Genomic DNA, 23,901 nt, shown 5'->3' with positions numbered 1-23,901 from the left:
TGGTGTGTGGATTCAGGCAATCTGACTGGAGAGAGCTGGATTTTTAACCACTATGCTATACTGTCAATCCAACAAATGACAGATATTAGTGCTGTTATTACTGTTATGTAGAGAGAACATAAATTTCTGAACCCACTCATTAATTCAATACGTTGAGTTACCCGTTATGGGTACACAAGACAGACAATGCGTGAACTGCAATGACCACGTCTGAGCTTACATGAATTGGTAAAGTGAGCCAAACCAAAGACCCATAATGATGACTTGTTGCAGCTGCTAATCCCGTTAGAGACTTCTGAGTGGTAGCCACAGTGGTGAGAGTGGTACTGAGTGGAGCAGGGTGCCAGTCTCCATTCTCCCCAGGATTTTTGCCCAAATGCCGCAACTGTACAAATAGTAGGGCTGCCCGCCACTGTTTACTTCTAATTCTAGGTTCCAATTTCAGTGGCCCATGGAATTGAAAGTATTGAGAGTTTTTGTGCCTCAAGCTAGGCAGTATTATGGAATGATTAGGCCAGTTATATAATTGGAAATATAAAGTCTGTTTTTCCTGCCGGTATTTGACATTCACAAATGAAGCTTTAAGACTTTACTGGTTTCAGGATCTCCAAATCTAGCTTGCTTTAATGACCTGTAAGGAACTCTCCAACTTAATTTTTATATTCATAATAATGCTCCATATTAGCTATTCACCTAAATTCATTATATATTTTTTATTTGTAAAGTGTTTTCATGAAAGTAATTAAAAGATTAGTCTTAAAGCACTCCATAGTCATGAGTATTATACTAGGTACTTTGGAAGAATGTAGAAAAATAACAAAGTTCTTTTAAAAACTTAAACCTAGAGATAAAATATAAGCAAATTGAGCTACTTGAGAACAATTAAAAAACAAGTCACTACATATGCAGCATAAAATAAAAGCAACCAGCCCCTTACATGCAAAAGTGATACAGAAAGAGAAAAGGAGTTGGGTTCACGGGATCCGGGTCTACAGAGAGTGGCCTCACGGTGTGGATGTAGGACTCCCCAAGTCCTGGGCAAGGGGCTGGACGGTGGGCAGTGCACACAATGGTAAGGGCTCAGACTGTGGAGTCAGGCAGGCGGGGACAGATCCTGGCTCCGTGCCTACTAGACATATGATCTTCAGTTTTCTCACTTGTAAAATGGGAATAATCATAGTAACTACTTCATTGGTGTGTTACAAGTATTAAATAATGTACGTAAGTGCTTGAAATCCAGGCAGTCTGACCCCAAAACGTGAGCCATAAACTCCCAAGCTACGAGCAGCCTAGAATTATCAGTATTGCTGTGGTTGTTGTTCTTACAATACCACGTGGAACAGAGTGGATCAGGAAGGTACTACCTAATAGGGTACTGCCTGAGGTTGTTACAGAAATCTAGGCATACAAACGATAAAGACCTACATTAAGGTAATGGCTTGAAAAGCCGACATAAAAAGGAATAAATGGGACAAAGGACCAAATCTAAAAGACACTGCATGATACAAACCCAGAGGGTAGTTGGATGTTGAGGCTGAAGTGTAGACGTGAAATATAAGATAACAGGATTGTGAGCCCAGGTGACGCAGGACCTCCATTTTATTACGAAAAAAGGACAAGCTCAGTTTTTAAAATGTTAGATTCTGTATGTCAAAGGGAAATCTATGGGCAGATCACCTCTAGACAATCAAAATATGGTCAATGAGAAGCTACAGAGAGAGGTAGAATTTTGCTTTCCTACTACATTGCTTTCGTGTCACTGGAATAAGTAAGTAGGGTTGGAGTATTGCTAGTCTCTTCAGATTCTTGACATATTTCTGGGGTCTGGGAGACTGGTTAATCTTAGGCATCATCATTTAGAGTGCTTTCACATTCCTGATTCTGCTTTGATGTGTTTCCTTATTTTTTAACTACTGGAGTCTAGTATGCATTGCTAAAATGTTACAAAGGTTGGTAATCTTGTTGCTAAGTAGTTGAGTTATTCTTTCCAAAGTTCTCATCCATTTATCAGCAATAATACATTAAGAATGATATTAATAATTCATCCAAATATTTCTGAGATTGAGTATGATGATTATTATCATCTAGTTGTTTTAGCAGAGTTCAAATTGCTACTGATCAAATGTAGAACATGAAAACCTGGCCCTTCCCTTTTTCCTGGGACCAACAGTTCCCTCAGCTCAGAATACAATGTTTTACGACTACTTTTAGAAGTTGTACATTCTCAGAAGTTGACTAGGGAAGCAGTCATCTGCAAAGAGTCCATCATAACTTGTAATTAGAGTAACTTTTTAAAAAAATTATAGTTTCTTAAGAGGACTAGGTCAATATTTCTCAACTTTACACTGTTGATATTTGGGGCTGGATAGTTTTTTAAGGGGCTGCCTTGCACTTTGTAGGATGTTTAGTAGAATCCCTGGCCTTTATTCACTAAATACCAGTAGTAGCTCTACTCCCCAAATTACAATGACAAAGAATGTCTCCAGACTGTTGAATGTCCCTAGTTAAAACCTCTTGTTTAAATTCTTCCATTTAGTCATTCATATTGCTAATTTTGAATGTGTTTTACACCTTTAATGCCACATCAAAGAGCATGCCACATATGTGTTCTACCACCATGGATTTCAGAGATCCTGGCTCCGTAGATAAATGATTTGCCTGGTTTAAATTTGTGTGGTTCTAGAATGTGAGCCACAACTCAATATGCAGAATGGCATCCGGGAACAAGTACATTGGAGACTTGCCTCACACGGTTGCTATCCACTGAGGGTACAAAATGAATAAACTTGTATCAAACCTCGAATAATTCTCAGTCAAGTGGAGAAGCCAGACAAGGAAACAGCCATACCATAAGGTGATGTAAATATTGAAACTGAGGAATGGATGAGGCAATATGGGAGCTCAGAGGAATGAGTAACTCTACTGGAGGAAATCAGGGAAGGCTTCAGAGGAAGCAAAGCTGGAACAGATTCTTCAGATGAGTTGGAGTTTACTAGACACATGAGAAGAACAAGAACTTTAGGCAAAGGAAACAGCCTCTGCAGAAGCTCAGAGACTTGGCTTTGAAGCACGATAAGCATGTTTGCATGACCGGACTAGGACTGGTGAGCAGAGGTGGTGGGAGAGAAGGCTGAGAAAGTGGGCAAGGCCCAGCTGCTGGTGACCTTGAAGACCACCAGTGAAGCCTAGTGAAGATCTTCTAACCCTTCTTCCTGTTGGCTGTGAGAATCCCATGAAGGATTTATAGGCAGGGATGCCCTATTCTCTGGGCCAGAGATAATCTAGCCAATATTGAGGTATGTGTTTTATAGTTGTTTATATTAACTCTTTGGGTATGTGTATCTGTTCAGTTATTAAATAAAGAGTGCCTGTAATAAACAAGTTCTTGCACTACATGTAGAGGAAATAAAGCCAAAAAAAAAAAAAAAGAGACCTCAAGGAGACTATAGTTTATTAGAGAAGAAAGCCTAGTTTATATTACAAGTCTGTACCCAGTGAGGGGACATCAGACAGGAAGGATGATGAATCCTGAGAGTCCTGGTGTCTCTGAAGGTGGCACAGGACTTGAATGTCATTTGCCAGGAGGACAAAGACTCAGTGGCACCACCTTCAAGGGCTGCTCACTCTGGAGACAGAAAATTTTCTCTCACCAAAGAAGAGTTCCTCTTGCTGTTTTTGCTTTTATGAAATAAGTGTCAGTTCAATTTATCATTTCAATTTAAAAGTTTAGACTACATGAATGAAGTTAAAGGCTCATTCAGATCTTTATGCAGAGGTAAGATTTTCATTGAGGGATTCCCTGACCATCTCCTTCTTTATTTCACCTTTTTCATGCTACTTTATCACTATAACACAGACTATGCTGCTTATTTTATTAATTCTGTTTATTATCTTCCCCTCTAGAATTTAAATTCCTTGTGGTGGGATTTATGTCTAATTTGTTCACCACTATATCCTCACTGCCTAGTAGAGGGCCTAGCATATAGTGTATTTCAATAAATGTAGAATAAATGTATAATTTTTATAATTAATTATGTTGGCTTACCTAAAATTTAATTGTTTACCATATTAGTACCTATTAATGAAATTTTATTTTTAAAAAATAGCTAAATGCTCTTGGAAATGGCTTTATTGCCTTCTGTTTTATTACATATTTTCCAAAGGAAATCAGTTATTTAATTTTTTCTATCTGGATTCATACTTGAATTCAAAATTCATAGATAATTTTATAATAACTGATGGATGTGATAGAAATTTTTTCAAATGAAGCTGTTAAACCATTTTAGAATTTCAAGACCAATAAATTGCTTTGCAGTAAATATTTTCAGAATGTATAAATATTTAATCCCAAGAGCAAGATTTGACTTTCAATAGATCAAAATGTATTGAGTCACCTTGTTTGAGAACCTATCTAGGGTTAATGTACATTTATCTCAGCTCTGTGGAAATCCTCAGTATGTTTTGTTTCCCTCCCTCCCTCCCTCCCTCCCTCCCTCCCTTCTTTCCTTCCTTCCTTCCTTCCTTCCTTCCCTTCTTTTTCTTTCTTTCTTCCTTCCTTCCTTCCTTCCTTTCTTTTCCTTCCTTCCTTCCTTCCTCCCTTCCTTCCTTCCTTCCTTCCTTCCTTCCTTCCTTCCTTCCTTCCTTCCTTCCTTCTTTCTCTTGTTCTCTCTGCTATATTGCTGTGGAATCATATTTAAATTAGTGGTTGAGGTATATCATTAGCAAATATGTTTTCCCATACTGTTGGTTCTCTTTGTAATTTGGTGCTGTTTTCTTTAGCCATGCAGAAGCTTTTTATTTTCATGAGGTCCCATTTGTTTATTCTTTCCTTTATGTCCCTTGCTTTAGGGGACATGTCTATGAGGATGTTGCTGCGTGGAATGTCTGAGATTTTTCTGCCAATGTTTTCCTCTAGGACTTTTATGGTGTTACGACTTATAAAAATAAATAAATAAATAAATAAATTAGTGGTTGAAACCACAAAAATTTCTTTTAGTTATAAAGAGGGATGAACTGAAACCAAATTCTGTCTCTCTGTTACTTCAAATTGAGAGAATATGTTTGATTGGTACAGTGGGGAAAGCTGTTGGCCCTGATTCAATCACCTATGTCAGGGAAAGGGCATCATATGGTCCCTGAGATTCATCTTTCCTATGGGGGATGCTGCAGTCATAGCTGGTGGGTGAGCATGGGAGGAGTGGGTAGGGAGAGAATAGGGAAGGGTCCACTGTACAGATATCCCTGGAGTGCCTACAATAACTGCTCATTTTGAATAGATAAAGACTGTGTTTCCTTCCTAAGAGCATTAAAAATATTTTAAAGAATCATTAAAATAAGCAGGTAGAGTTTTTCTTTTTATTCCTTAATCTTTTTGCTGTTTCCTTGTATTTGTGTTTAGTCTGTATAGCATAATCCTATTCATAAAAACAAAATTTCAGAACCTCTCCCTCCCTCTTCTCTTTTTTTGGGGGTGAGATTCCTGCTGAGGAAAAAGAAAGAGGATATTTTGTTTTTTACTTATATCTAAGAAAAAGTCTAGATTCAAATCCAGAGGTTGCTTTTATTTTTTTCTATTAAAAATCAACAAACTTTGTCAGATGTTTTACATCATGAGAACCAGAGCCAGATAGCTACCTGTTGTCTCAGAATATGAATATGCTTTGAAATGCTGTTTTACTCAGTTTATTTTCACTGTTTTTTTCTATTTCCATCTCTTCCTCTTTGCCGCCACCCCTTTGTGTTTGTTTAAAGCAGTTTGCGTTCCATGTTAGCATTTTGATTCCCTTTCAAGTTAAAAAAATAAATAAACAACCAAAGTAACACGGGTTAGTTTCTGGGATGAAATTTGAGTTGAGCTCTCCCTAGCTAACAGGGAGACAGATTCAAGTGACCATATGTTTGTTTTCATAGTTCTCCAGTTTTTGTTGGAGACAAAGTCTGTGTCACTGTCGAACCAGAAAGCACTTCTTGGCCCAGTGTGGAAGACCACTTTTGCCTTATAAATTCCTGTGCTGAATGAAAATATGAGACAGATGCAGTACTTCCTGCACAGCCATGCACTCATTATTCATTCATGTCAGAAATCAGTATTAGCTTCTACTTTGTGTTAGGCTAGGTGCTGGGAATAAAATTGTGAGCAAGACAGGTAGCTGTCTTTGCTTCAGGTAGCATGGGATGCAGTCAGAAAGGTAGGCAATGAACAGATAATGGTCTTTTGAAGTGATAAATAGGGTGACAGGGAAAGTGCAGTTTGCTATGGCATCATATATGAGGGGCCTCAAAACAGATGGAGGTGCGGTGGACAAGGAGAGGCCAGGAAAAAAGAGTTAAAGGAAGTTTTAAGATGAGATTGGAACGAATCCAAATTAACTAGGCAAAGGATGAAAGAGTGGGTATAAAAGAGAGGGAAAATAAAGGTATTTACTTATAATCACCACAAGCAGACTTCAACGCAATGTCTTTCTGGATGCTACCTTCACATTGCACTACCTGGGATCCCAAGCATCAAACTTGGATGAACAACAATTTCCTCTTTGCTAAAGTGGACATGTGAAGAATGGCCAGTCCCAACCTAGGCAAGTCACATCTTCTTCCATTCAGCCATGAGAGGTTGCTTTCGTAGCTTTGGTATGCTTTCAAGTTCAAGCTCGACATGACCATGCACCCTTCTACAAGGCCTATGTACCTTTGCCAGCGCTCTGGGAGCACACAAAAACCTGCTCAGCTGTGTCTATAACCTAGGGCTTTTCCCTCTTTGTTTAAAGAAGGAATGCCTGCTTTCTATTTTAAAAAATGCTTTCTAGCTCACCCAGTCCTCTCCTGAACCACTTCACTTATTGGTGTTATCTGTCTGGTGTTTAAAACCATCAGAATTTTTAACACTGCCAAAAAGATAATGTTTGGCAGACTTGATACACAAAAATGTAAAATTTCTATGTGGTAAAAGACTCCAAAAACAAAGTTAAACTACAAATGACATGGAAAAATATTTAAAACATATAAAGAAAAAAGTTTAAAATTCTAAAAACCCTGCCTATTAACCATGAAAGAAAGAAAGAAAGAAAAAGAAAGAGCAGTTTTATAGAAAAATAAGCTAAAGGTAAGGAATAGGAAATTCATTTAAAAACACAAATGACAAGTAAACTTATGGGAATTATAAATTAAAACACCAACATGCCACTTTTTACCCATTGAGTTTATGACAAGTTATAACATTTTAACACCAACTCCCAAAAATGTATAGACCAGAGCCACTCCACACCAAGCTTCCAGTCCATTCATGCATTTTTAGTTTATGCATTTTGATTAGCCTTATATTAAGTGTAGGGTGTAGGACTTGGGATCCTATAACTGCAGGAAGCCCCATTCTCATTGTGTTTTATATCACTGTTCACGCCTGGAGCACAAATCTATACAAAGGGAACAATGACCCTGAAATTGAACACTATGAACCCCAGGTTTGGGCACAAAGTTTTTCAAAACTTTATTTTAAAAGAGAAATAGCTCCTTATTTATTTATTTATTTATTTATTTATTTATTTATTTATGTATTATTTATTATGCTATTATAGTTATTCCAACTTTTCTCCCTTTGCCCCCCTGCACTCAGCACTTCCCACACTCTTGGACGATACCCCCTCCTTTGTTCATGTCCATGGGTCATGCATATAAGTTCTTTGGCAACACTATTTTCTATACTTCTCTTAGCATCCCCCTGCCTCTTCTGTATGTACCAATTTGTACTTCATAATCCCTTCACCTTTTCCCCTATTCCCCTAGACCCCCTCCCCACTGGCCACCATCCCAATGATCTCTGTATGTATGATTCTGTTCCCGTTCTGAATTTGCTGAGTTTGTTTTTTTAGATTCAGTTGTTGATATTTGTAAATTTTTTGCCCTTTTAATGTTCATAGTTTTGATATTCTTTTTCTTAAATAAGTCCCTGTAACATTTCACGTAATAATGGCTTGGTGGTGATTAACTCCTCTAGTTTTACCTTGTTTGGGAAACACTTTATCTGCCGTTCTATTCTAAATGATAGCTTTGCTGGATAGAGTAATCTAGGTTGTAGGTCCTTGCTTTTCATCACTTTGAATACTTCTTGCCAATCCTTTCTAGCCTGCAAAGTTTCTTTTGAGGATCAGCTGATAGTCTTATGGGTACTCCCTATAGGTAACTAACTGCTTTCTTCTTGCTGCTTTTAAGATACTCTCTTTATCTTTAACCTTTGGCATTTTAATTATAATGTGTCTTGGTGTGGTTGTCTTTGTGTCCATCTTGTTTGAGACTTTCTGTACTTCCTGAACTTGCATGTCTATTTTCTTCACCAAATTAGGGAAGTTTTCTTTTATTATTTTTTCAAATAGATTTCCAGTTTCTTTCTCTTCTCCTTCTGGAATCTCAATGATGTGAATGTTGGAATGCTTGCTGTTAATGAGTTTTGCCCTCCTGTTTTCTTATATAGGATGGATCCTGCAAAGGAGAAACATATAGCTAGAAGTAGAGTAAGATTAGGGGATTCCTCCTTACTAGCTTCCTGCTTTTCTCAATCCTGTCTGATTGCATTGCCTCTTCAGTGTTTCTAAAGATTAGGAAAAATGTGGAGATGAGGGAGGACTTTGGGTGTGCCCTTGACCGGTCAGTCAGCCCTTAGGTTTCCTGTGGGTTCATGGCAAGAATCCCCAGACTGACGATCACAGATGGGTTTCTGTAATACTGAATTTTTCACTTATTGGGTAACTCAGCCTCTCTAAACTTTAAGATATGATAATAAAAAAAATGAGGGTTGTGCAATATTCTTTTCTATATTTTTAAGAGCTGGAATTAATCTTGCCAGTCTGTAGGCTTTGCTTCGTCTATAACACTGGTTCTCTCTGTAATGGTTGCTGTTCTGGGCCCATGAATTTGGGAGCTTGGATGGGATGATGAGACTGGGATGGAGACAGGATGATCCACATTGCCTCCTCTTCTCATCTGAGGCCTGCAGTCTGGTGTTGATACATCAGGTGGCTCAAGGGACTCCTTTAAGTTTACTTTTTATTGGGCCCCAGAAGTTACTATTGCCTCTTTCGTGGTCCCATCCCTTCGATATCTTCTTTGCTTGCAGGTATTCCCTTTGGAAGTCATGGATTTTATCAGATAACATGGATGTGCATAAAGAGGAAGACCTGCTTGGTATTTCTGACCACTTCGACTTAAAAGCATTGAATGGGGGTCCCAGACAACCTGTAGGACCAGTGCACTCTGGGAGCAGCCACTCACCTGTTCTGCATGAACTGCAGGTTTCTCCAGAAATCTTTCAGGGATTCACCAAGAGCTTTACACTAGGAAGGCCGTGCCTCAACCCTAATGACCAAAGTGTGTGCATGTCCTGCGCGTTGGCATCCAGCATGGCTGGAAGGACTACATCATAGCTACCTTCCCCAGAGTGGGCGTGAGGCCATACCATGCCAAAAATATACGTATAAAATTATCTTGTGCTCAAAGACAAGATCCTTGTACCCTTCCTCCAGGGTGACATCAATATGCAGACAGTGGCTAATGAGCTTCAAGGAGGTGGGGCCTGGATCAGGTCGTTTGTATGTGGAGGGGTGTGATTGGGGTTAATGGGAACATTCTCTTTCCTTCCAACCAGCTGAATCCTTCTCCTTTTTAATTTTTTTCTTCCTCCTCATTTAGTGAAACCTAAACCATTTTTTTTACTCTCTACCTCATTTTCCCCTAAGCAGAGAGAGGACACTATGAACATTTCCACCATTAATAGCAAGATAATACCTTATCTTAGCAATGTGTCATCCAATTGGATACCTTGGAGAGACTCAGTTGGAAGGGGATTCCCTTCCCTGGGGTGCCCACTTCAGAAGGAGACCTATTTGTCATGTTTAAAGTTTGCTTCTTAGACAGGTTAACACTACAGTCATGATAGATTCTTAAGTGAGTTTACTCTAATCTTAGTCTGTGCCCTGAGCCACCCCAGGATCCAACACAACTGTGTTGCCTACCACACATACCCCAATCCAGTCCATGTACTGTTCTGGGTTCAATGATATTGGAGACTTTCTCTAAAATGCAAAAAGCCACAGTTTTCAGGAAAAATGTCCTGTCCGTGATCCATTGCAGAGCTTCACTGTCTTGGTATGAAGATGGGGCAGTGCAGAAAGGTTGGCAGGGAGAGCCAGTCAGGAGTCAATGGTAGGGAATCCAATTCACACTCCAGTTGTAGAAATTGACCTGAGCACTATATGAAAATAAATGCAAACTGCTTCTTCAAGTCTTATTTTGCCTCCTGGACTGTTCTTTCCTCTCATTGGCCTCTTCCTGACAGGAAAGGAGACAACAGATATTGTCTACAACCCATATTCCACCCTGAGTACACATAGTCAGGTCCCCAAGGTGATTATGTACATACTCAGACACACCTGTAACCTCTCACACCAAGCTCTTTTCACCTCTCTGGTGAGAAAGGAAGAAAAGGTCTCTAGTGGGTGAACAAGGCCTCCCTACCGCCTCCTCCTTTGTAACATAACCCTGAGCTGGCAGGTGAGCAAAGCAAGGTCAACCTCCTTCCCAGCCCCCCGGTCACCTCTGAGAAACCAAAGTAGGCCCTCGGTAGGGGCCGAAGAGGACTCCTTCCTTTCTCTAAGCCCAAACTTCTGATATTCCATAAACATCACTCAAACACAGCACCCACAGAAGAGATCACTCAGCTATTAGAAGAAAAAATATATGTGGAAAGAATAAATATCCTTGGTTATGATAAACAGTGAACAGAGACTATCCAGAGAATGTGGCAGCATGTAGACTAATTAATTTTCTCTAATTGTACAGAAACATTTCTTTGACAGAAATTTTCCTTCTCAATAAAAAGACTTTCCTACTACCTTGATGAAATGCATCCCTGAAGACAAAGCCTGAAACAGTGGGGAGGGTGGCCTAAGGAACCTGGCCTCCTTCACCCATGCCTGCAGGGCCTGGCTGGGGACATGGGATCATGGAATGGGGATGAGTCAGCCGCAGTGACTGACTCATGATTCTGACGATTTTTAAAAAGTTGTCTCCTTTTATTTTTTTCGAATGTGCTATTTTTCTTTTTTTATTGTTGTTCAATTATAGTTGTCCTCGTTTTCCCCCCATTAATCTCCCCTGCCCTACCCTCCCCCGCAACACACACACACATTTAAGCCTCCTCCGCTGTTGTCTTTGTCCATGGGTCCTTTATAGATGTTCCTTGACTTGACCATGCCCCTTCTTTCCCTGTGATTCCCCCCCTCCCCCATCTCTGGTGACTGTCAGTTTGTTCTTTATTTTGATGTCTCTGGTTCTGTTTTGCTCGCTTCTTTGTTTTATTGGTTAGGTTCCACTTGTTAGTGAGATCATATCGTATTTGTCTTTCACTGCCTGGCTTATTACATTCCATCCATGCTGTTGTGAAGGGTGGAGCTTCTTCTTTCTTTCTGCTGAGTAATTTTCCACTGTGTAAATGTACCACAGTTTTTTGATCCACTCATCTACTGATAGGCACTTAGGACGTTTCCAGCATGAACACCAAATACAATTATCCTAGTAAATCATGTTCTGAATGGCAAAGAAAATACCTTTGTTGACAAAATTATGTAAATTGACAGGATTTTAATAAAGACAATGTAATAGTGTTAAACTTATGGCACTTTATGTGTACTGTGTATATATAAAAGGATGTCTTTTTTAACTATGTGGAAACTGTAATGTTTATAGGAAAAGAGCTTTGATACATGTAACCTACCCTTAAATGTTTGAAAAAAAAATCTATTCCTCTGTCCTTTTAAAGAGGGCAAATCTGGATCATGCAGCTTTTCTTTAGGCCTTTAGATTACTTCCAACTTAAAACAATGACCAACTGACTATCTCTCATCAAGAGGTACAGACCATATTTTAATTAATTCGTTTAAATTTTTTATTATGAAAAAGTTCAAAATACACATCAGAGAAAAAATATAATTAATTGTTATGTACCCACTCCTGCCTCACATATTGGGTCCTTTTGTCATGTGTGATAATAGCCCCTCTAAAGAAGATACAAAGGAGCAGTTTTTCCAGTGGAACTTCTTGTCCCCAACTGGTTTCGGAGGCAGCGCTAAGTGCCTTCAGGCAACAGTCTCCAACACTTGAGAGCTCTCCAGCCCTTCACCACTTGAGAAACGCACTTTTCTCACCTGATTTCTACAGTGTTGGTGCTGGGCACCCTGTGTGCTTCCAAGGCTCTGGGCAACAGTCTGCCTTGCTCTCCGGTCAGCTATAGAGTCTATTTTGAATGCATTTTCTTCACATAGCACACAAGGAAGTCATCCGCCTTGAGTCATTTCAGTGCATACTCATATAGTCGTTCAATCACCTAGCAACTGCCGTATGCAAAACAGGCAAAACTTTAGATTGCTATGTAAATACTTTCTAATGTTGATGAAAAATAGTGCCGCTACACATCTAAAATAAGAATTTGTGATTCCACTCAGACATTCCCTAATTTTGCCTGAATAACTATCAAACATACAATTTATATAGAATTATTTAGTTATACCATGTGTGACATTTTATGCCATATTATGGTCCTATATTATTGAAATAGCTCATGTGAAGCTATTTGCTATTATAGGGAAAATATAAGAATATGGGAAAACAGACCTGAAGTGGCCATATTACCACTCAGTTTGTGTGTGTGTGTGGTTAGAAGAGAGTTATGTTTTTAAAAGAAAATTTATTATTTGTTTTTTAGTGAGAGGGTTAGGGAGGGAGAAAGAGGAGAGAAGCATCGACGTGACACAGAAACATCAATTGGTTGCCTCTCATATGGGCCCCTACTGGGGATCAAATCCCAACCTAGGCATGCTGCAAGTCCAGGCATTGAACTGGCGACCTTTCACTTTGTGGGACGATGCCCAACCAACTGAGCCACACCAGCCAGGGCTAGAAGAGAGTTCTTGGTGAAATTACCATAGCTCATTTATTATATATTTTATAAATACCTAAACTTTTTTTTGTCCCTTGAACATGTCGAGCTCTTTTCTGCTTCAGACTTTTTCACTTGTTATTTCTGGTACATGAAACCCTCCCTCACTGGCTTATCACATGTCTTCATCTTGCAGCTTAAATGTCATCTCCTTATAAGATGAATCTGTCATTTTGTACCCAACATTTATCCATCTCTCTTTTGGTAAAAGAGTGGCTCAATTTTCCTCTGGAGTTCTACCCTTACCCCTTTTTAAACTTGTGGTTAGTGGGGAGTGGACCCCATATCCAGCTCCAGGTGTGGTCCTGATTGGCTTGAGCCCATAAGCATTTTCCATTACCTTGGCCATGGAGGTCAGTTCAGAGATGGCCCTGTAACCCAGTCAGAGCCAAGGAGATGTGAGAAGACATTTATCAGGGTTTCTGAGAAAAGAAAAAGTTTCTTTTGATTCATTGCGAGCTTTTGGATAAGACCTTCCTCTTTCCCTAGATTATTGGATAGTAGTTATGTTCGTAAATGGGAGTATATTTGTGTACGTATGTGAGGGTGAGGAGTGGAGCATAGCAACCGTGTGCAGTCCTATGGATGACTTCATCAGTGAAGACAGCAGAGATCTTTTGGAATGATTTTGAGCTGCTAGACCAAACCCTGCAGGAAATTAGACCTATTCCCAGACAAATCAATAAATTCTCATTATTGTTTAAGCCAGTTTTTGTTTTTTTTATTTCTAACGTAAAGAGTTCTAACCTATACAGCTTTTCAGAGAGGGTTTTCCTGACAAACCTCTGAAATGGTCCCCTCTTCCCAGGACTACTTATCATGAACCCTGTTTACTTTCTTCATGTTGCTTATCAAAACCTGTAATTTTATTCTTGATTTACTTGCTTACTTGTTTATTGTCTGTCTCATTTACTAGGCCGTGAATCTCCAGGGTTGGAAGCTTGTGTATCTAACTCCCTAATTATCACCAGTACCTGGAACAGGATCTGAGAAGATGGAAATAACATTTATTAGATGTATGGATTAGGAACTTTTCATAAATCCAAAAATGGGACTTCTCCAGTTCCCAGCTCCAAACCCCCTTGCAAAAGCAAAGAACAAACAAATAAACTAACAAAACAGTAGATTACAATTATACTGTGTGTGCCCATCAGTATGAATTCTGACAGGCCTTTTCCAAACAAAGTGGAATGATTTTCCTGGAAGTCATTTTAACATGGAATTTTGTTATTTTTCTTAACCGCAGTCAGGCTTCCAACAGTTTTATAGGTGATCTCAGACAAAGAACTCTTTCACCGCTGCTTTTAATTTTGCAAGAGCTCTCCAAAAGGCAAACATTTGAAAACACATCAAAACAGAATTTAGATAGCTTTAAAAGAGGAGCATATACTTATTTTTCCAAAACTTGTGACTCAAAATGTTATAAATTCATTATTTAGTACTTTTCAGCAACAAAAACAACAAAATAGAACAACAGTTTCATAACTGTGATAGTTTAGATAATGACCAGAAGGAAATGAGATATGAATGTAGTAAAAAATGATTTATTTACTCTGAAAGATGCTGAAGAAACATTTTGGAGAGTAATACTATAAACTTCTAATCCTTGAGTCAATAATACTTGAGTTGTTACTTTACCTGTGGTATAATAATTAATAGCAATAGATCCTGTTTTTCTGGTTTTTTCTTTTTCACATTCTAAAATATAAACTATTCTCAAATGGGAAAAGATACTTTTGAAAATGGCTATTTTCTCAATATTTTTGTAGAGTGGTTTTCCATTTTGGGGAGACCGACACAATAATTTTACTAATTTTTTAATCAGAATCTCTGTCTCTAGATATTTAACAACAATAGTCATTCTTCAATCAAAAACTATTTATTAAGCAGCTATTATATGCTAAACACCATGTTAGACTTATACATGCACAAGATAGCAGGATCCCAGCTCTTAAAGTGCCTATAATTTAGTTGGCAGAGAATGGTAAATGTTCTGAGCACATACTTTGTATTTTAAATGTGTTGATGACAGGAAATTTAAGGGATGAATTGCTAAAATCTACCTCATTGTATAATCTTAATGATCTGTCCCTGGAATGTGATATATGACCATTTGGGAGCTCCAGTTACTTTAGAATCCTGGGACTACATGAATACAAAGGACTCCCAGAGGTCATCTAATCCATGCCCTGTCTCAGATAGTAGCAGAAGAAAGCAATCCTAGAAAATAAACATCATTTCCATTTTGATGTCCTGAAAAATATGATTTCTTAAAAATGACACTTTCATTCTAGGATAATGAAGTTACAATGGCACTTTGTAAACAGAGATTGTTGGAATGCTGCTGCTTTGTCCTTGAATTAGAGGACTTAAAAGACAAAAAAATTGATTTTTAGGATTTTCAAAAGCTGAAGAGCTGAGAAAAAAAAGTGCTTTCAACTTCCAGAAAGGAACAAAAGTGTAAATAACTAATTAATAGGCAGTAAAATTTGTGTGGCATCAGACATACAAGAGTATTTAGTCAAACAAAACATTTTAATAAATGCAATTATTCTAGTATATATCCATACAAGCCTTTGGTGTCTTCTTTATTCGTGAAGTGCCCACTGGAACCTGTCACCACTGCAAATGTTAATTACGATGTTACCTTTAAGAACATTGGACAAGGAAACTTAAATAAAGAAAGGCCTCCCCTCTTGTCCCTTGCCACTAGAGAGAGACATCATCTACCAGCAATTCAGGAAGAGCCCTTCCTTGCCACTGTTGCCTCTTACCCTGAGTCCCTGCTTCCTGCTGATATCCCCTGCTAAGAAAATTTATCCAAAACTTGGAAACAAAGCAAAGAGAGTGTTTTTCTACACTAGCGCTGCACTAGTGAGGGAACCACATGGTCAGTAGCAACTCTGGTGTGCTGGGGGAATCTGGGTCAATGCTTTGTATAGACAGCTCTATAGTTAATAGATTAATTTGGAATTAATCTTGACCTTCCTGCTTTTTCCCCAAATCTGGATGTTCTACTTTCTTTATATCTCCTTTCTACCTCCTCTATGTCTGTTCCTTTGAGTACCCCATCCAATTGAACATAGAGCTGATTGAGGGATAATCACAGAAGACGCCATACTATGTCAGCATTTCCTCTACTTAACCTGCCTGCCTATTATCCTTCATTAGTGTGAACCTGTCTGAGCACCAGAATCACTAAGGAACCCTTTACTAATTTTCAGATTCCCAGGCTTATTCCAGAACTGTTAGAGGCAGGATCTAGGAATCTGATTCTGGTGTCATGTTTGGGACCCATTTGTGCCCAGGAAAGAAGCCTGAGACAACTTGAGTGCTTTGACCCTGACCACGGCTCTCAGCTTCCTGTGGGCGTTGATTTCCCAACCTGTAGAATGGGGAAATAGGCCAGCTCTGTCGACCTCACAGGTGGTTGTGAGGCAGATGACCATGAAAACATCTGGGCAAAAATGCTTGACTATTATTTTCAAGAAAAGGCAATTTGCAATAGTTGTTTTTACTCTGCCAGGGAAGTAGAGCTGGAAAAGTACAAGTGTCACAAACACACAGACCTCTGTCAAACACAGAATGTACGGCACGTGTTTACGCAGACTCACTGCCATTGCTGAGCCCGGATCTAAACCTAATTATAGAAACCAGTCTTGAGGTTAGTAGAGGGCATTCTCTGTCTGCACCCCTCACCACAGTACCAAACCTGTACAAGGAGGCCTAAAGTCCTTTAAAAAAAAGGAAAAGTCTTCTACTCCATAATTAAAGATTTTTCATATTCAAAACATTTCATGAGATTAACGCACTTACTTAAACAGACCCAATGGTGGGATTGACGTGAGAACAGCTTTGGAGAGTGCTGAGTGGTTCGCAGATGCCCAAGCAGCTGGGCAGCAGGGAGGGACTACTGTCAAGTGGGTCGGAAAGTGCAGACTGGAAACACTAGGTAATGGTGAACACGCATATGCACACTTCGAAATGTATTCTAGGGCTGTGCAGAAGCTCTTTGGGTTGATATCTGGTGATGAAAGGAGATTTGACTCCTGGTGGTGGGCACGCGAGGCAATGTATAGATCATGTATCATAGACTTGTGCACTTGAAGCCTATGTAATATTATTAACCAATGTTGCCCCAGTAAATGTAATAAAAAATCTTTTCTAGGCCCAGCTCCTGATTTGATACTTTATTTCTGTGAGCGGCAACCTCATTTTTCCTTGTCAAATTTGCCTGCCTCTTCTGCTGTAAGTTAAACTGTGCTTGAGATTTCGCTTGAAGAGATAAGCATTTGAAAATTTCTTATTTTACAGTTGGCCCGTATGTGAGGGGGGTTGGGGAGGGTAGGGGAGGGGAGGAATCTAATTTCTAATACAACCTGGTACTTGATATTTGTCACCTGGTTGATTTAACTGAGTCTTATTCAAATTTTAATTTTGTGACTCCCCTGTAGGCATAACAATTTTTTTTTGAATTGTTCTTTCAAGATAGTTATTCTTGAAGGGATTAGCCAAAGAACATATAGGCATGACCCGTGGACATGGACAATGGTGTGGGGAGTGCCTGAGGGATTGGGGGGAAGCTGGGTGGAGGGGGACAAAGGGGAAAAATTGGGACAACTGTAATAGCATAAACAATAAAATATTTTTAAAGAAACAATAGTTACTCTTCCCCAGGAAGAAAAAAAAACATATAAAAAGTTTATCATTTATTCTACCATTTCCCTTTTAGAAATCATGTATGTTCTGATCAAGGTTCTTTTCAGGGATTGGAGATGGCAAACAATCTTGACATTTTTGGTCAACTTTTGCAAAACAGCACAGAAGCACATTAGGAAAGAATGACAGGAAGTAGAGCTCTGACTAGTAAAAGCAAAGAGAAGATATGGCCTTGCATGCTTCAGCCTTCCACAAGCTTGGGGCTTTCTTTATCTAACACCCCCAGTGACATATCCCAGATATCAGCTTCAGTCCTAAGGGACTGCAGACTCCCACTGGTGAAAAAACAAACACTCCTGAACTGAAAATGGCTCAGTCACTGACATTTAGAATCAAGGGAAGAAATGCTTTGCTGTTTTGCCTTTCTTAACTAACTTAATAGTCAGTACACCGATATTAGAAAACACATTTATTGTTTATGTTTCTGTTAGGAGGAAGAAATAAAGGCAGGAGGGAAGGAAGAAGGGAAGGAATGAAAAAGGAAAAAAGAGAAACCTGTTAGTTATATGTTTTGGGGTGGATTTTTTTTTTTTTTTAGCAATTTGTCTTCTAGGGTTTATGTAACAAGAGATGAAATGTATCATACAGAACTGGTGTAATATTCATTCTTTTCCTTAGTTGGAGGTCAAAGAATCATGTAGAACACAAACTCTTTGCTAAGTTTTAATTATTTAGTGAAGGTTCCAGTATTATTAACATGTGAATCAATGCACTTTGTAAGCCAGCTGTGGCATCTGCAGGCCTGTGCGAACCTTGACGTCACCCCTCCTCCCCCACACTGTTTGCTTCCAGTGTCCCTGCCAAAGTGGGCCCATGAGAACACCTGGCTCAGCTCTTGCTAGTGAAAGAAAAGTATGTATACAGCTTGGCTTTCATTTTTTCCTGACACTATGCATTTCAACTGGTGTGTTTAGACATTTTAGATGGAAAAGGCCTCCCAAATCAGATGCCAGTCCTTCAGTTATGCAGAGAAAGCATACTGTTGGGGGGCTATGAACCAATTTCCATTTTGCTATAAAAAACTCACATTTCTACAGTCTCACGATCAGTCTTTTTAGACTCCCCCCATCTCCCCTTTCTATGTTGTCACAAGCATTTTTATCATGTATTTTCACTCTCGTAGTAACCAAGTTCCATGGTGAAGCCTTCCTCCCACAGCACTGGTCCCCACTGGTGTCAAAGGGGTGCCACACTAGAAACAGGCCTGTCTGGAGGACTGGGGGAGGGGTCATCGAGTCCTTCCACAGCACTTTTAGCCACTTTCTGAACTATAGCAACTAAATATTTAATCTAAAAACAATGTGCTTGCTATGCACAGTTTTAAGACAAGTCTGTAATTTTCCTATATTGTATGTAGTTCCTAAAGCCTTCTAATAGAGACATTCCAGAGGCCCCACAGCCCTGGGCTATTTGGTTGTCTAGGTGAAAAGGTAGCTTTTAGGATTGCATAGTAATAGGGCTACCTCATAGGGTTACTGAGTATCCAATGAGACAAGTAAGTAAAGCATCTTAGCATAGTCCCTGACAGGCAGTCAGTGCTCATTTAAAATGTTAGTTCTCTAGTTAGTGCGTCCAGTTTCTCTGAAATTTAAATATCCACTATTAGATTAAGTCCTTGAATCCACTTGACTTAATTATGTTGTCTAAAAGGGGAGCAAATAAAATCCCATATGGGAATGGGACTGGGTTCTGAATCAGAAATAATTCTCCCTTTGTGATGTTTAATGGGATTTAACCTTTAGGTATTCCAGATCTTTAAAAAATTATCAATGAATGTCTACTAAATAAATTCAAGAAGATAAAGTTTGAGTTCTAGGAAGAATGCATTTCTTGTGACTTGGTGCTTGATTTACACAATGTGTTTTCCATCTGTACTAGTAAATCTTTTGCTTTTAACTGTGATATCTATCTCTGGCATTGCAAAGAAGGATCATACCGGATTCCTTGGAAGACTGCTAAATCATGTTTGTTGAAGTTGTTGATGCAGTTTTTAGGATAAAGAAAATTCCTGCTTGAAGGGGCCCATTTGTTCTTAGACTTAAGTTTGTGTCATGTGAGTTTAACCCTGGAATTTGTACTGAAATTACTCTTGAAGGGTAAGATAAGATATATAGAAAGCCAGTTGTAACTGGTTTGTTTAAACTGAGCCTAGAGCAAGGCAGTCCCATGAGGGGGAGGTGCAGAAAAGCCAGATCGACTTGCCTGCAAGTCTCCAGTGTTCAAACCAGTCGAACATGCTCAGGAGAGCAGGATGTGCCCTGGGGGAACCAGACCCCAAAATAGTGGCCTTACACAGCATGAGTGTGTCACAGCTTTGATTTTTCTGAGGCTAACTCATTTTGGCAAAGCTTTGCAAAGATGCAACTGTATGTTGTGGAAGTTTTTGTGCAAATTAGAAATCAGGAATATGGATTTTGATGTCTGGTTAGAGACTGTTAACTTAAAAATGAGTTCCAACATTTTAACATTCTACTTAAATGATATAAAGCACTGTTCAATCCATATATTGATGCTCAAAATGATGAGTATGGTAAAAGAGTACTGTTTCTCAAGAATCTGGATACCTAAGGGTCTGAGGACCTTTTTCTCAAGCCTCCCCCACTTTTTAAAAAAAGTTTTTATTTATTTATTTTTAGAGAGAGAGGAAGGGAGGGAAAAAGAGAGTGAGAGAAACAGCGATGTGAGAGAGAAACATCAATCCCCCACCTGGGACAAAACCGGCAACCCAGGCACGTGCCCTGACTGGGAATGGAACTGCCAACCTTTTGCTTTGTGGGGTGTTACCCAGCCAACTGAGCCACACCAGCCAGGGTTTATCCTCAGGTCTTTGTGTTTTGAAATGTGTGCGTGCATGTGTGTGTGCGTGTTTTCAGTTCAATGATGATATTTAAAATTATTGTTTGCCCTTACATAAATAAAAGTTTTCTTGTTACACTGGTAATTCATAACCAAAAGATGTTCTCATAACCATATATCTTAGATCAGTGTGTTTTACTGATCAGGAGGCATTTCCAGTTGAATCTCTATTATTGGGTCCCAGCTGCTGGCTCAGCTGCCCTTCAGATTAGATATATTTTCCCCTCCCTTCTCATCCCCAAGTCCCTGGGCCTCAATCTTCCACTATTTTACCCAAAATGCACACACTGCTCAAACAAAACAGTTAAATCTATATAAGGGCTGTTGTAATGTTTTCCCTCACAGATTTAAATCTAAAACATCCCTAAACTAAATATCAGTTACAAAAATGGGGGTCCCATTTCCATTAATGCCAAATAACTGAAAGATTTTAGTCACTAATTATTTCTATACTGTAATTTCATTGAATTTGGGCTTGATTGGTAGGGATGGAGACGGCTTGTAGGAGATGGAGGTTATGTGTGGGAATATAAAACTATCTCTACTTGTATGAGGAATCTTATATAGTCCAACTCCTAGAAGCAGAGGGTAGAATGGTAGATGCCATGGCTGGGGGGGCGGATTTGGGGAGGTATTTGTCAAATGGTACAAAGTTTTAGTTATAAAAGATCCATAAGACCTAGATACATATAGTGCCTATAGTTAACAATACCATATTGCATACTTAAAATGTGCTGAAAGGGTGGATTTTCTGTTTTTATTTTATTTACAGATACGGCAGTAAGAAAGTTTGGGAGGTAAAAGTATGTTTAGGGTGTAGATTGTGCTGATGGTTCCTCAGGTGTGCACTTAACTTCGAATTCATCAAGTTGTATACATTAAATATGTAGAGCTTTTTGCATGTCAATCATACCTCAGTAGAGTGGTTTTTAAAAATATATAAAATAAACTCTATGGATTTTCAGGAAGAAGATGGTGGCAGAGTAGGTGGAAGTTACATTCACCTCCTTCCAGGTTCATACTGGAATTACAAATAAATTACACAACAATCAACCTGAATAAGCAACTGATGGCCAGCTGAACAGAAGTCTCATTACCAAGGATTTACAGAGGAAACCACATCAAGACTGGTAGAAAGGATGGAAATTCAAAAGGGAACTGGCTTCATACCCCTGGATGGTAGCTGAGATTCTGGAGGGGTATCTTAGCTGAGGAACATGGGGTTTCAACTCCATCTGGTCTCCATAGCCTGGAGCACCAGAGCCAGGAAGAGGTGCCCACATAACATCTGGCAGTGAAAATCAGCAGGGATTCTGTCTGTCAGGGAGAAACAAGAGTCTGCTATAAACCAGATGCCCTATTAAAGGGCCAGTGCACAAAATCTTGTTTGCAGCCACTCACCCTGGACTTCAGCAGAGGGAGGGCAGATTGGAACGGACTGGAGTTGTGCTAGACAGACTGGGTTGTGTGGCTCTAGGGAGAGTCTGAAGGGACAGCCACCAGGGTCCCTCTGCTGAGTCCTTGTCCGGTACCACCTACAGATTTCATTTTTCCTGGGTTGAGCATTCCCCTCCATGCAGCATCAGCCTGGAGGACCGCACTAGCCTGTCACTTTATAGTAGTTCCTGAAAACCCTTCTTCCCACTGTCCCCTCCCCAGTCCCCTCTGGCTATTGTTAGATTGTTCTTAATTTAAATGTCTCTGGTTATATTTTGTTTGCATTTTTCTTTTGTTGATTATGTTCCAGTTAAAGGTGAGATCATAATGGTATTTGTCCCTTACCACTTGGCTTATTTCAATTAGCATAATGCTTTCCAGTTCCATCCATGCTGACATGGCTCATTTTAAAACTTCCTGTCCAGGCAAGGCAACTCCTCTTTCCCCATAAACCCTTGGGAGCCTCCAGAAACCCTTACCCTGTTTTTGTGTGCTCTCCTGGGGAACACAGCCACACTAAGGGTCACTAACAGGCCACAGGGTTGAAGTAATAAAAAAACAAGAAAATAGAAAAAAAAATGTTAATGAAACAAAGAGAATTGAATGCAAACTGTAATTGATTTTTCTTCATTCTGTATTTATGACATTGGTCACTGTTAGAGAGATGGTGGTTTGTCCTCATGGAGAGTACATTCTAGTGAAGGACACAGCCTTTGAACGATAAAACACATATTTCATATATCAGTAAGTTCTATGCAGAGAACAAAGCAGAATAACAGGCCAGAGAATGCCTGGAGTGGGGGAAGGGGTTGGCTGGCTCAGGTAGACTGGTTAGGAAAGGTCTCTGAGGTTGTGGCATTTGAGCAAGAAGTGGATGAAGAGAAGGAACTACTAGGTAAAGATCTGAGGGAGGGACATTTCTGTCAAAAGAAAGTATGTGCAAAGGTCCTGAGGTAGGAATATAAAAAGAGAGAGAGAAATAAAATAAAATAAATAAAATTTAAAAAGAAAGAGAAAAAAAAGAAAAAAGAAAGAGAAATGAATGAACAATATGACAACAATGTGACCTAAAATGCCATTGACCCTCGTGCTCATGATTAGAAGCATGGAGCTTGACCAGCCCTGGGGGACAGATATTTTTCATTAGCTGCATAGCTTCTGTCAATCATCTTACACAGCTTTCTATGTCCTCTGTCAGACGCAGGAGAGAGAAGACCTGGAGTTTGGGCTAATACTGCTTTGGAAGTTGCTCTTCTTTATGCAATTCATGAAGTAGTGAAAAGATGTAACAAACAACCTCATCATATCAGTAAACTTTAATACTTTCTTGGCAATCATCTTTCTAATTCTCACATATTTTACTGCTCATTGTCTCACGTGGTGCTCCTTACTTAGCCTCGTACACAGTTACTAATGAGCATGCATTCTGAGAAATGTGTTGTTAAACAATTTTGAACTTGTGCAAATATCATAGCATATACTTACATAAACCGAGAGTGTATAGCCTACAATACACCTAGGCTGCATGGTATAGCCTGTTTATCCTCGGCTACAAGGCTGCACAGCATGTTACTGTACAGAACAACAGGATATTCAGTCAACCATGAGAAAATGATGAAATCAAGAGATGTGGTAACAAGATGCATGAGGCTGCTGCCAGCATGACATGACACACTGTTTTACAATAAACTTTTTTTAATAAATAGGAAGCGTACTCTCTAAAATAAGGAGAAAAGGTATGGCATAGTAAATGCGTACATCAGGAACATAGTCATTTATTATCATTTTCAAATATTATGTACTGTGCATAATTGTTTGTACTATACTCATAAGACCAGCAGCGAAGTAGGCGTGTTTACACCACTATCACCAAAACACATAACACATTGTGCTAAGATGTTACAATA

General features: G+C 39.2%; 1 long non-coding RNA gene across 2 annotated transcripts in view; it reads left to right on the top strand.

The window, feature by feature from the left end:
* LOC123480125 (uncharacterized) overlaps positions 1-14,573 on the top strand; it is a 28,831-nt gene extending 14,258 nt beyond the window's left edge. For both annotated transcript variants that reach the window (XR_006656002.3, XR_011650897.1), the window contains one exon: positions 9,107-14,573. This is a non-coding gene — a long non-coding RNA (uncharacterized lncRNA). The remainder of the gene's footprint in view (positions 1-9,106) is intronic.
* Positions 14,574-23,901: the final 9,328 nt, after the last annotated feature.

The sequence above is a fragment of the Desmodus rotundus genome, chromosome 2 (genome assembly GCF_022682495.2).
Source record: "Desmodus rotundus isolate HL8 chromosome 2, HLdesRot8A.1, whole genome shotgun sequence".
Taxonomy (NCBI): Eukaryota; Metazoa; Chordata; class Mammalia; order Chiroptera; family Phyllostomidae; genus Desmodus; species Desmodus rotundus.
The sequence above is the reverse complement of the archived record's forward strand: the minus strand, read 5'-3'. Positions and strand labels throughout refer to the sequence as shown.